The sequence below is a fragment of the Sphaerodactylus townsendi genome, linkage group LG07 (genome assembly GCF_021028975.2).
Source record: "Sphaerodactylus townsendi isolate TG3544 linkage group LG07, MPM_Stown_v2.3, whole genome shotgun sequence".
Taxonomy (NCBI): Eukaryota; Metazoa; Chordata; class Lepidosauria; order Squamata; family Sphaerodactylidae; genus Sphaerodactylus; species Sphaerodactylus townsendi.
The window spans coordinates 43,279,271-43,292,444 of record NC_059431.1 but is presented as its reverse complement, the minus strand read 5'-3'; the positions used below and the strand labels follow the sequence as shown (position 1 = coordinate 43,292,444).

General features: G+C 41.6%; 1 protein-coding gene across 8 annotated transcripts in view; it reads left to right on the top strand.

Annotated features, from left to right (window-relative positions):
• MEF2C (myocyte enhancer factor 2C) overlaps window positions 1–13,174 on the top strand; it is a 198,685-nt gene that overhangs the window by 3,237 nt on the left and 182,274 nt on the right. For all 8 annotated transcript variants that reach the window (XM_048504778.1, XM_048504774.1, XM_048504772.1 and 5 more), the window contains exon 2: window positions 9,247–9,344. The gene's annotated coding sequence lies outside the window, so the exon portion shown is untranslated. The remainder of the gene's footprint in view (window positions 1–9,246; window positions 9,345–13,174) is intronic.

Genomic DNA, 13,174 nt, shown 5'->3' with positions numbered 1-13,174 from the left:
TTTCTTCATAATTTTTTTCACTTAATATCTTTTACAGAAAACATTATGTTCAAAATGTCAGTAATCCACCAGGAAATTAGATTTGTAAACTAACTTTCCTTTTGAGTGCGAGCTAGAAAGGTGCTTAGCTGGGCATCTATAGCTTATATCTTCTGATTTGAGTTAGAAATTTACAAAAGATGACCTACTTATAAAATATTTTACCTAAATGACTGTCATATTGAAAGCTGTATTTAGCAAGTTGCTCACTCCAGAAGGATTGTAACTCACTGCAAACAAGTGGGCAAACACAGAACCAAAAAACCCAAGTTAGAATAGATTTGAATAGTTTCTCCGTGCAAAACTTCTTAATACATAAAAGCCAAGCAACATAAAGGAATATGCAAACAGGGCAAAATTGCATTGGAGAAGTGATATACATCTGAGAAAACATGGAGAAAGAGTTAACCTCCCTCTTCATTCCTAGCACCTTGTCCAATCCCCCCTTCCCCATATATCTCCAACATCTCCCCTAGGTAGGCGCTGCAGAACTGGCAATTCTGTAGAAATTGTCAGAATCATGATGACAGCTGTTTCTCATCCATGCTCTGAAGCTGACTCCTCATTAATCCCTTGAAAAGAATAGTTGAGTCCCTTGGAGCTATCACATTCAAAACTATTTGACCTCTCCCTCTTCCATATATCCTCATTCAGTCTGCCTTGGTTAACTCTCCATTTCCCATCATAATGAAATACCATGTTTTCATTCTACTTGAAGCCATGCCCTAGATTTCCCTTCTTGGATATATTGACCAGTTCCCTACTGCATTATAATGCTGCTATAAGAAAGGCTTGCAATACTGCCTGCATGTATCTACATCAGTGGTTCTCAACCTGGGGGTTGGAACCCCTTTGGGAGTCGAATGACCCTTTCACAGGGGTCGCCTAAGACTCTCTGCATCAGTGTTCTCCATCTGTAAAATGGATAAATGTTAGGGTTGGGGGTCACCACAACATGAGGAACTGTATTAAAGGGTTGCGACATTAGGAAGGTTGAGAACCACTGATCTACATAGTCTTCTCAAGACATTAACAGTTCCATCCTAGGCAGAGCTACACTTCTGAGTACATTAAGTTTAATGGAAAGGCACTGCAAACGTTTGTAGACGAACATAGGCATATCACAGAAAAGGGCACATTGAAGCATAAAGCACATCCAAACGTAGTTTTGCTGTTCAGCATTCAGCTGTCACTTTAAGAAGTTACCTTTAAGTGTTTTTCTCAAATACTATAACTGATATCTTCCTTCTTCAGTCTATGCCAGTGATGGCAAACCTATGGCACGGGTGCCAGAGGTGGCACTCAGAGCCCTTTCTGTGGGCACGCACACACGGAGTTTGTCATGTGGGGGGGCAGAAAATCACCCCCCCACACACACACACTTACATCTAGGCTAGCCTGGGCACGATCCTTTACCTGGGAGTAAGCTTGGTTGCTGGAAATGGGGCTTGCTTCTGAGTAAACCCTCCTAGGGTCGTGATTCACCCATTCGAAGTGTTACACAGTTGCTTCACCAAGCTTTCTCCCGAGTAACGTGTGCCTCGGAGCCAACCATTTTTTCTAAACTAAAACCACAGTATTCAGGTTAAATTGCCGTGTTGGCACTCTGCGATAAATAAGTGGGTTTTGGGTCGCAATTTGGGCACTCGGTCTCAAAAAGGTTAGCCATCACTGGTCTATGCTGTGAAGGAGGCAAAATGAAATTCAGAACCTTATACTGAAATAAAAGTTTTATTCAGATGTCACAACTAATTATAATTAAACAAGGTTGTTGGCCCTGAGGATATTCCCAATTGGTTTAGTGTGCACAGGTGCACCCCTAGCTCCTTCTGTCTCTCTTGTCATTTCATATGCAGAGTTTCATTTAACACTTCCTGATTTGATAAAACACCAGTTTACCATAACATCTGAATGGACCTTGGCAAATCTAAATTGGTTTTCCCTCACAAGCTAGGAGTCCAAACCTTGGTTAAAGTCCAGTTCACAAATCTCATCTTGAAACTCACATTTCATAGTGAATCGAAAACATCATAGGTTATGATGAAAAAATTAATTAGACAGGGAATGAAGCATGGATGGGGTTTGATTATTTTTGTCTATTTATTAAAAAGTTATAGTTCCTTGGGAGGCTGAGGGAGTAATCCTAAGAATCCTAAGCACTCTGAGGTCTACTCAGAATCCTACTCATATCTATTAAATAGGGTTTACCCCTGTAAAAGAGTGTAATTGCTTATTATTTACCTATGTGTTTAATAACAAATATACTTTATCCCTTGAATAACAGCTCAAAGAAAAAATACTTGATGGGTTAGAAAAGGCATCATGTGAACTGTAATTATAAGTGTTTATACAACTCTGATTGATACTCAAAAGTAACTGAAAGAGTGAGGGAGCTAGACCTAATGGAAAATTCATATTACTACACACATGAAAATTCAAACAAAATATAATCTGGCATGAGGCTGTAATGGACCTAGCATTTGGATTTTCAGTACTGAAAGTGGAAGTATGATCCTGGCAAGCATGACTATACAGGCTTTGTCTTTCCTCCTTGGATGAAAAAGCTCCATGTCATTCCCTTGCTTTGACATTTGGTGGACCAATGACTCTATAACTTTTGCAGTCCATTGAACATTACAGTTAAAGTTAGACTTTACAGTGGCAGAATGGAACTTTCCTGTCTCCTCCTCCCCTCGCCCCCACAACAATAAAAACTGGGTAAACAGTTTAATCTTCCAGGATGTAGTGTATCAGCTCTGAAAGTCATTGTTTTCAGAAAAGCTTAAAAAGGAATAGTCAACATGAAAGTACTGAATTAGAGTTCATTGGGAAACTGAACATCAAGCCATCCTCGCTTAAACCAAAATGTAAGCTACACCATCTCAAGTTCATCTACGTGCACATCATCCAATTCAATATATTCCCTCTTGTGCCAACAGTGTCCAACGGCTATTTAGATCGGTCAAAAATGGCAGTACTCAAAAACAGGGAGCAAACAGTTCAATCTTCCCGAACATAATGTACCAGATCTAAAATTCAGTTCTACAGAAAAGCTTCAAAAAGGATATTCAACATGAAAATACTAAATTAGAGTTCATTGAGAAACTGAACATCTTCTGCTATCCTGGCTTAAACTGAAATGTGGTTCACTCATATAACAACTTCAATACACTGCTCTTAACATGTTGCATCATAACATCACCACCTGTGAGAAAGACCAGAACTTTAAACCTTTCTCATCTTTATCCATTAAGCTGTCCAAGCTGTTGAAGTCCCCACATAGAATTTCCTCAAGCAAGTGAGCTTCTTTCTTTTAATTGCATCTGAATAAGTGTCACAAAAGCTAAAACTGAAATAAATATTAGAAAATAAGAACATACGAAGAGCCCTGGATCAGACAAGTGGTCTATATAGTCCAGCATCCTTTCTTACACAGTGGACAACCAGTTCCCATGGATGGCCAACAACAGGGCACAGAAGGCCTTCTATTGATGCTGCCAATCAAATCTTGTTAGTGCTTATGATACCACTGGATTTCTGTTTTGTTTTAATGATACCCTACCTCTTGGTCAACATTATATATAGTGGTTTGGCCAAGAGATACTATGTGGATAGAGTTGGAATATAGTTATTTTTCTCTCCACTGAGGGAAAGATTTCAGATCAGTGATTGTATTTTCAACAGATGTGATGTCTTTCTTAAACACAGGGCACTTGCTTTTATGTCAACATAATTGTATTGAGATATACTTGGCTGACTGTAGAAAGAGGGTGATCTCTGGTGTTGTACCAGCATGTGTGATTCAACCCTAATCCAGAAGAGGAAAAGAATAGGATGACAGGTGAGCAAAATGGATTTCTCTGTTAGTCTGTTTTAGCAAGAGCAAAAAGATTAAAATGGATCCGTTAGACATACAACAGCTGGGAAAGGCTCTGCTAAAGAAGCAATAGCTGGAAAGAACATTTCAAGAAGCACTTTGAAAGACTGGAGGGGAGATGGGCTAGAAAAACATCCCGTAATCTCTGTATTCAGAAGGACAAGGGCAGAGATTTAAACGCTGACACATTGTCCAAGTTAAACCCATTGGCTACTATGTGGACGTTGCCCTGAACTAGGCAACCCAGGCTAGCCCTATCTGGGAAGCTAAGAAAGGTTGGCTGGCCCTGATTTGGGTGGGAAGATCATCAATAGGCAGGGAAACAGGGTTACCACACAGAGGTGGGCAACGGCAAACCACTTTCAAATGCCTCTTGCCTTGAAAACCCTACGGGGTCACCTTAAGTGGGCTGCGACTGGAGGGCAATTTCCATCCCCACCATATGGCAAGTCTCCGCCTGGAAGGGACGCCGGGAACATTGACAGAACTGTGGTGGGACTTCTGCTGAGCTTTCGGTCTGTTTTACTCAAGGTGATGCCCGCGATTCTTGGGAGCTGCCAAAACCTGGTGCCAGCTGGGACCCACTCACAACAGTCAGGCGGATAATCTGTTTTAAAAGAGAGTGCGGGTACATCCCCCAAATCCGGCTCATTTCTTTTGCCTCAAGAGCCGCAGCTGATCGGGGAGCAAAAAGAGGAGATCTGATCCGTACACAGTTTGCCTGCAAGAAGTAACCGACAATGTCTAAGCGAGTCTCCTTCCTGGCACGCCGAGGCTTGAAAAGGAGGAGAGGCGTAAAATGGATACTTTTTTTCCCTTTCAAGCCACGCGTGGCCAAAATGCGCCCCTTCTTCCGAGTCCGCGGGGAACATGAATCCGGACGGAGCAAGGAGCCCAACGGAGGTTGAATTTAACTCAGCCGAGCCGCACTAAGTGTTGGGCAAGGGGGCGGAGGAAACGAAGCCCTCCCGCCGGCTTGCTGCCATCCGTGTGGTCACACCGTGCGGTGGAAAGGATAGATGGAGCTGCAGCGATCTGACCATTTTGCCGCCCTGGCCGACAGAAAACTCTGCCGGTGACAAATGTCCGTTTGTGCTACTCGTGTCTGACTTTTCTCCGCGTGCAATCTGCATTGCCGTGGGCGCACTGGCTGTTGGTGGGGTGTCGCCTGGGACGAATAATGAGACCCAACTACAGAAGCTTAAGGACGTAATCTGCCCCTTTAAGACGTCCTCGAAGCAGGGCGCCAAGCAGCAGGTGCCCTTGGGAGTGAGAAGGAGCTATACTTGCAGCACAGCTGCCTTTAAAAAGGATCGAGAGCTTCCCTTCCTGCCTGAATTCCTGGATCCAGAAAATATGCTAGTGATTTGACTATTTCGTGGGTTGCTGGGACACAGGGTCTTGCCACCAATGTTTTCCAGGAAGGCACTTTTGCTGTTAAACGGGAGCTGTGCCTTAAAGGTAGTATCAGAAATTGTGGTGATGTGATTCCCTTCCCCCCTCTCCCCCGTCAGTGAATTTCCATGCTTGGGAGAAACCTCCCTTCTGTTAAGGGGACTTGGGGGCAGAGAGTGAGACCCTCAGAGGAATAGAAACTGTTTCAGTCAACCCTAAGCAAAGAGGCAGAGTGCACACATGACTCAATTACCCATTAGGAACGCATATATGCACATATGTCTGCACACACTCACACACAAACAATCCTTTTTCTCTTTTCTAGGGTAAGTAATGCCCTATTTCCTCAGTACCCACAAACATAGCACTCTGCTTCCCCCCAGTGCATGCACATGTGACAATTTTCTTTGTTCCCAAACAACACACTAACACACACACACAGACCAAGGTGTGCTGTGGCTTCACTTGGAATGCCAGCACCATTTTATACACCCTTTATCATGTGCCAGAGCGAGTTTTTTTTACCTCCATCAGATGCATTCCTTAAAAGAACACTGATTCTCTCTTCCCACAAAGAAGCAATAGCCACATGAACTTTTCAGAAGCTGACAAACAAGTGATTCACCTAACTTGTCATTTTAAAATCTTACTCAAAATCTTGTGCGGACTTCTTTCTGTTCATCTCAAATGTGTGATGCAAAACCTTATCACTGCTTTCCCCAAATGTGCAATACATACGTCCTATTCATTTTTAAAGCGATATGTAGAGTTCCCTGAACATATATTGGTATGTGCAGAGTGCAAAGGAGAGGAAAGATGGCTGGGACAATTGGGTCTTGATCAGCTCTTCCTTTTCATATACTCTGACTCGTCTTGGTGACTTATTCATGAGCCAAGGGAGATTTTTCCATGTGACACATAGAGTCCAGAACATAAACCTCATGATGGTGTTTTTAGAATGTTCCTACATACTAGTGCATTCACAAAACCAATCACCAGTTGAAATATTTGGAATATTCATGGGAATTCTTTCACTCTAGAGCTGCATCAAAAAGGAAGAGGAATTAGATAATGGTCCTTTCTGCACAGCATATATAAAACGTCCTGAGGACAGCAGCAGAGCAGAAAACATATTACTTTTCCCACTGAGTAATTTTAAAGGCTCTTTCTTTAATTTTCACTGCTCACGCCCAGCATTTTGTGCTGCTGCAGAGATCCTTTGTGCAGCTGCCGTTTGGTGAAGATTTCCCATGGAAATTTCTTCTACTAGCAGTTCATCTGAGTGCGATTTCACTGTAAAAAGTACATGAATAAAGTTTGGCAATCCCACTAACCCACTAACATTCATTTTTCCTTTTTCCTTTTTTGTTTTGAGGGAGCTGTCTGCGAAGCTATGGCAACACGATATGAGAATCTTCAATATGCACACATTTCAAGTCATAGCTTCTCAGACAGCTCCCTCAAAACAACAACAACAAAAGGAAAAATTACACATGCGCAGGATAACCAAGCAAAACAAACTTTATTCATGTACTTTTTACAGTGAAATCACATGCGGATGGAGAATCACGAGGGGGAGAAAGTGGTGGGTACAAGTGAGAGCTGGAGTGGAGTATGAGTGGAGGGGGGAAGGTGGGAAAAATGCCCACTTTCCCTGACAATGCTTTTTTTTTTGTCTGCGCTGTGTAGGCAAAAAAGCCAAAATGTTTTTTTTAAATATGCCAGATGTATTATTTGTGCAATTCAGAAAGGGCCAAAGTAGGCCTTGTAGCTGGTTGGCCATGTGGAGGCTGTAAAGAAAGAAGAGAATAAGAAGACCAGAATATTAATCTGCAATCCTTTGCTTACTTACCTGTGAGTAAAGCCCATGTCATGCAATGGGATTTGTGTCCAAGTAAATGTGCATACGATCATGTGACATGAATCACTTCTATTAGACATGGGGCGTTTCCCCACTTACTTTTGCTGCCCTTTGCTACGTGCTACTCTCAGCGCGTGGCATCTCTGGCACGTGCCCGGGCATCCCCACGGCACCATTTTGAGAAACGCCAGGGATGCTGTATGCTGAGGGGGTGCGAGAGCGGCAGCGGCAGGGCAGCTGTGTTGTCGCCGCCCCTGTAGTGGGAAGTGCCCCGGGACCCTGCGCTACTTGAGGAGAGTAGCGCGGGGCTTAAGGTAAGTGGGGAAAGGGCCATAGTTGATTATAATTGAGAGTTTTTATGTTCAGTTGTCCTCACTTCACAAAGGAGTACACTAATTACAGGAATACTGGGAATGATGTCTTTTGTGGTCTTTTAGTGAAATTACGCATGCCGTAATTTAGCTAAGAGTTTGTATGCCATGTGTACGTGTAGTGGCACACTCTCCATTTACCCCAACAGTGAGAAGTTCCAGGGATACTTTTTACAGGGTTGTCCATAATCCTTGTGTGAGAGAGAAAGAGCTGGAAGTGTATTGGTTGTTTTCATACTGAGTTGTTTATATGGAAATATGCATGTAGAACAGATAGGAAGCAAAGTGATACCTAGTATCCAAGCAATACCAATCTATCTGCCAAGAATCCTGGGATCATTTTTGTCCCTGAACTACAAACATCCAAAGGCATAGCTGGAGAAAATGGATTCCAAGCTTTCTGTTCCCTGTGTAGCTAAAAGGGGGTGGGGTGGACTCCAAGCTTTCTGTCCCCCATGCCCACCCCCCTTGCACCCCATTTATGTGGTGTTTTGCTTGGAGGGCCAGGAAGGGAGGAGAGGAGACGAGATTTGATCTTTTTTTTTTTGCCAGTCCCCACCCTACCCCCTTGTAGCTATGCCGGGGTGGGCCAGGCAGGGCTGGGGCAAGGGAGAGGGGTCTGGGGGTGAATTTCTGCCCCCACATGACCCCACCAGTGCCCACCTGGTGCACCGGTCCCCACCCCACACCCTTATAGCTACACATCTGCAAACATCTTACCTTTTCCCACCAACATCAAGCATTATTCTATTTATAATTTTTCTGGTCAGTGAGTTCAGCAGAAACCCTATTTCTTTCACCCCCTGCTTAGGCAGATGTGGTATAAGGCAAACTCCACTGAAATGCAGTAGTCCCTGACCATCAAAGGTCATGAATCAGGACCTTATTTCCGCATTACAGTTTATGCTATAAAAAAAAATCCTGGAGAAAGAATGAGAAAGTCAGCGAATGTTTTCAATAAATATATTTACCTGAGTTCATAATCAAGTGAAGCCATGCCAGTGAAAGGCTGGGATTTTTGAAGCTGAGTAGCATTAAGGTATCTCTATATCTCAAAAGTTAGAAATTGAAACCATTTTAAATTACAAGTTCTAGCATTTTTTAAAATAAACATGAAAGCACATTAAACACTAGCTCTGTAGTAAGGGATTCTGAGGACATCTCCACATTAAGATTTCTCGGGCTTCCACTTACCTCATCAGCTTAATCCTACATTAGCACACAACTAGAAATGTGGGAAAGCTGTTCTGGAGAGTGTACCGTGTTCCCTAAAGTCATATTTTCATTGGGTTTTTTTAACTCCGTGAAGCTATGACTTTCAGTGATGAGCTGTTTCAAAATGGAAAAAAAGTGATTTGATGTTGTATTGTAATCTTTGTCTTTTTGAAATAAAAAATATCTTAAAAATTGCAGCAAGAAATAGAATACAATTTCTCACACAATATGAATGCTGAAATAGATTTCAATCTGGAGTTCCAGACATGGTGTGGCTTGCAATTACAATATTTCAGCATCTTTAATATAGTATAGAAATGGAATGTACTCGAGAAAGTTTATAAAGTTGCCTATTAATGTTTTCAAGTAATATCAGTTTTGTGCCAAAAGATTTACAGGAACTGTACTTTTCAGTGGGTTTTATATTTTTTGGTTCATTTGTGGAGACTTGCATTTTAATATTACTGTTGTGCTTTTAAACATTCAAGGTGCCGACTAACAGTTATCAACTGTGAAGTAACTACTATGGAACAGATTAAGTAAAGCACCAAAGGCTGATGGTTTTCAAAATAAACAGGGTTATGTGGTAAGTGCCTCTTTTTAAATTTTCCATCATTGAATATTACTGGAAAATTCTATTTATTACTTTTATTTTTTGTTTAGTGCTCCAGTAAAACTTTGCAGTTGTATATTCTGAAAAGTCTGTGACAAAGTTTCCCTCTAATCAATATGGATTGTACATAATACCATTTTATCCATGGCATGCCACTGCATTTAATATCCATGTGTCACCTTTCAGCACCTGCCTTTGAAAATATCTTTTACAATTAATTCATTTCACAAGAAATTATATACATTTTCCTTCTCCCCTATGGATTATGAAATATTTAAATTACCCTCCTGGAATCTATATCCTATTATAATGAGATTTTTGGAATTTATATGTTATGTGCAATTATAAAAGCAATATGGGTTGAAATAATATTCTGAATGACTGGAGAACAAATACAGTATTGTTGAATAATCTTGTGGGGTAGATCAATCTATAGCCTTGGTTCCTCTCAGGGTGGGTTGCTGTGGCAACCGCCCCAGCTCACTTTAAAATATGTTTTTTTCTAAAGCTCACTTCAAGAGCTATACCCAGCATGGGACAAGCTTAAAAGCAGACAGATATGGGCAGGAGTGCTTTAGTGAACTGCTCTTTTAAGACAGGGCTGAGGTAGAGAAGAGCAAGCAGAGGAGTGGGGTGGGGCAGCACTCTGAAGGAAAACTGAACCCAAATCACCTAGGGTTAGGATCTATCAACTGTGTGGTTATTTTCAGTATAGCCTGGCTTTCTGTCATTTGAATGTCACTTTACAGTGTAGATTGGCAGCTTCATTTCTTTGCAAGAAATAAACACGTGACAGTCTCTCCAAACTGGAGAAAAAAAGAGAACTTGGATAATTACTGAAAGAGAATGTTAACTGAGCTCACCATGAAATAATCATACTTGTGAGGGAAAGAGACACTTGGCTGCACCTCAGTCCTTGGTAAGGTTTTGGAAGGGTTGATTATTCCAATAATTACACCTCCCGTTGTGCATTTTTTGTTTAATTCAGATGTAGGTTTCAGGTGGAAGGCTGGGAAATGGTGCAGGATTTTCTGTTTCCTGTTGCCAGCAGGCCTCTGCTTAACAGGAACCCTTAATCTTACCTTCCTGGAAGAAATCCAGAGAGGATTTACTGCCAATTATTGGCTGTTTGTAACACATGTTTTTAAAATATGATCTGGAGGTGATGGTGTTTCAGTGTAAATTGTATCAAATTCTAAATGACACAGGAAGATTCTACAGGTGTTAGAAAAGCTATTTTTATTTGTCTCCTAAAATGTTCTCTCCTACATTGTAAGATGATAGAAACAATTGGAGCCCTGTAGAGTTTGTCTGTATACTATTGAAAACTGTTTTTTTTAAATATGGAAGTGCCTTATTCATTGCTTGAATTATCTCTGCTCTGACTGAAAAATAATCTTGGCAGGCACCTCTGAGTATCAGTCCCCAGTTTAAGGTCATGTCTATTTACAGGGTAGGCCCTAATAACCTAAATATGTAGACGACGCCCAGGACATATGAAGCCTTATGGAATCTCCACTCTCTGATTTCAGGCTGTTAAGTCTAAGTAGTGTCAACCTTTGCCCTCTTCAGCTAAGAAGGTTGCTTTTGTGAAGTTTCTCTCAAAGAAATAGTAAAGTACATATTGAAAAAACTGATGTTTTGGTCATTTGATTTCCTCACACTTTGGCTGTTTTTTATGTAAGCCTTCCTAGGATTTTGTATTGTGCATTTGGAAAAATAGCAAGGTCATAATGAGATAATGATGAACATAGAATTAATTTGCTACTGATTTTCAAAGGCCTGGTTCACACATGCAATAGAATGAGGTGAAAATGAGGTGGCAGAATGAACTGCATCACGTCGATTGCAGGTTGTTGAGTCCAGCTTAGAATTTTCCTTCACATTAAACAAAACAAAACCAGAAAAACCTTCGTGCAAATAGAAAACTAGCACAAGATGGAGCAGGTTCTAGCCCCCTCTTTACTCACTGTTAATTTTTTATGGCGTTTGGGTTATTTTTGCTAGCAGAGAGCACTAGCATGGTTCGGCTGCCCTCTCCCCTCCTTGGAAGAACTCTATAATTCCCGAAGCCTAAAGAAAGCCCAAAATATTCTGAGAGATCCGTCTCATCACACTCTCTTTTTGAACTGTTACCATCCAGCAGATGATACAGGTCTATAAAAACTAGGACAAAGAGGCTTAGAGACAGCTTCTACTCTAGAGCTGTGGCGATGCTGAACTCCGGGGCTTCATGTTGATGTGTTTGGGGCTGTGGAGGGGTGGGTGGAGGAAGGGGAAAGTGAGGATGGAGTATGAGTCTGAAATTGTGTGCATCGAGGAATGCTGCTGTAAATTTTCTTTGTGCGTGCACAATGACAATAAATGCTTATGCTTAAGAATGGTGGAGTCTAATTTGCGGAGCAGGATGTGTTTCCCCAGTCCTCCACATGAAGCCTGCTGGTGACCTTGGGCTAATTACAATCTCTTAGAACTCTCTCATCCCCACCAGCCTCACAAAGTGTCTGTTGTGAGGAAAGGAAGGGAAGGAGTTTGTAAGCCGCTTTGAGATTCCTTACGGTTGAGAAAAGCAGGGTATAAATCCAAACTCTTATTCTATTTTAAAATCTCGGGGACCTTGATTTTCTTTGTTCCTTTAACAACCTTCACAACTTGGCACCAGCACTCCTGAAAGATTGCTGCTCCCTGTACAGGCCTGCTCACCTCTTTAGGCTGGTTCAGCACATTCCTTTGAAGGGCACCTTTTGTAAAGGGCATCTGGCTTCAGTACAATCATGTCCTTTAGTGTGATAGCAGCCATGCTATGGAATAGCCTCTTCAGTAGTCTAAAGAACACCTTCTCTGGTTTTGCCACTGCAACATTTTTTTTGGCTGAACCATTTATGTCTTACTGTTTTAACCAATGCACTAGTGCTTGTTTTCTTTGTTTTCAGAGTTTAAAAAGCTGTCTTTGATTACTGTGGCCAGTTATTTTTTTTATGGACTCTGGGTTATTTTTGGTCATTGTTATATTCTGAGATTGTCTTTCAGGATTTTTTTAAAAAATTGTAAGCCTTTTCAAAGGATGGTATACATTTTTAAATGAATAAACCCAATCCTCCACTTGCAATCTGAAGCAATGCATATGTCACTTCAACTCTCCATATCTGTGAGCCTCAGAGGTTATCAGCTTTACTCATAAAGAATGGGATTTTCTGGGGTCAGCTTTGGCTGTGTAACAGTACAAAGCTTTGATAAGGCTGTGGGTTTGTGCCAGAACATGCAGAAGGTCTCGGGGTCTTCAAGCCCAGCATCTTCAAGCCAGGTAACAGGTAATGTGAAATGCATATACCTGCCACCCTGGAGAGCCACTGCCATTCACAATAGTCAAACTGACTGTGATAGATTAATGATTTCAGTTTCAGACTCTTTCTTAGGCAGCTTCATGTAACTCTTTGTCTATCAAGTCTGTGACTGGCATCCTTCTTGTGTGAAAACTGGGCACTTGGAAGAGTTTGGTCTCCTCTCCTCTAATCTTACCATTAAAATGTGTATGAAGGCCAATTTCTAACTTCTGTGTATTTGTCACACTGGGCAACATCCTGTTCTTTTGGAGATGTGTATTTATTTGAAGCCTAGAAGACCAGCAGATGGAGAGGATGGGGAGATAATATGCCTCATGTTTGTAGAGGGATATATTTATAGAGGGATATTGTACAGTGCCCTGAGCCCATATTAAATCTAATAAATAAATAATACCTCCACCTAAAGTTAGAATCATGGTATGGTCAGGATCTCTCTCTCCCCCCCCCCCCCAATTTGTT